Here is a 344-nt window from a genome sequence, read left to right on the forward strand (position 1 = left end):
ACACTTGGGAAACTGCATATAGACGACAGGTGGGATGGGAGGGACTATAGTGATATTGCAAGACCAGTTAGAAAGCCAACTGATAAAACACTGGAATAGGGTTGATGCTAAATTGCAAAAATGGCTGTCATTATTTATTCCTTATATTCACGCCCCATCACAAAGGGAAATCTGTTTCTCTGCTCCTTGAATCTGGGCAGGCCTTATCATTTTCTTAGGCCAGTTCCAGGCCTAGGCCTCAAAAGAGACCTTGCAGACTTTCCCTCTGTCTTCTGGAACTTTGCCCAGCCACTCTGCCCAGCCAAACGAGCCAGTGCCATTCTGCTGGATGGTAAGAGAGACAT

Source organism: Colobus angolensis, unplaced genomic scaffold (assembly GCF_000951035.1).
Source record: "Colobus angolensis palliatus isolate OR3802 unplaced genomic scaffold, Cang.pa_1.0 Scaffold8, whole genome shotgun sequence".
Taxonomy (NCBI): domain Eukaryota; kingdom Metazoa; phylum Chordata; class Mammalia; order Primates; family Cercopithecidae; genus Colobus; species Colobus angolensis.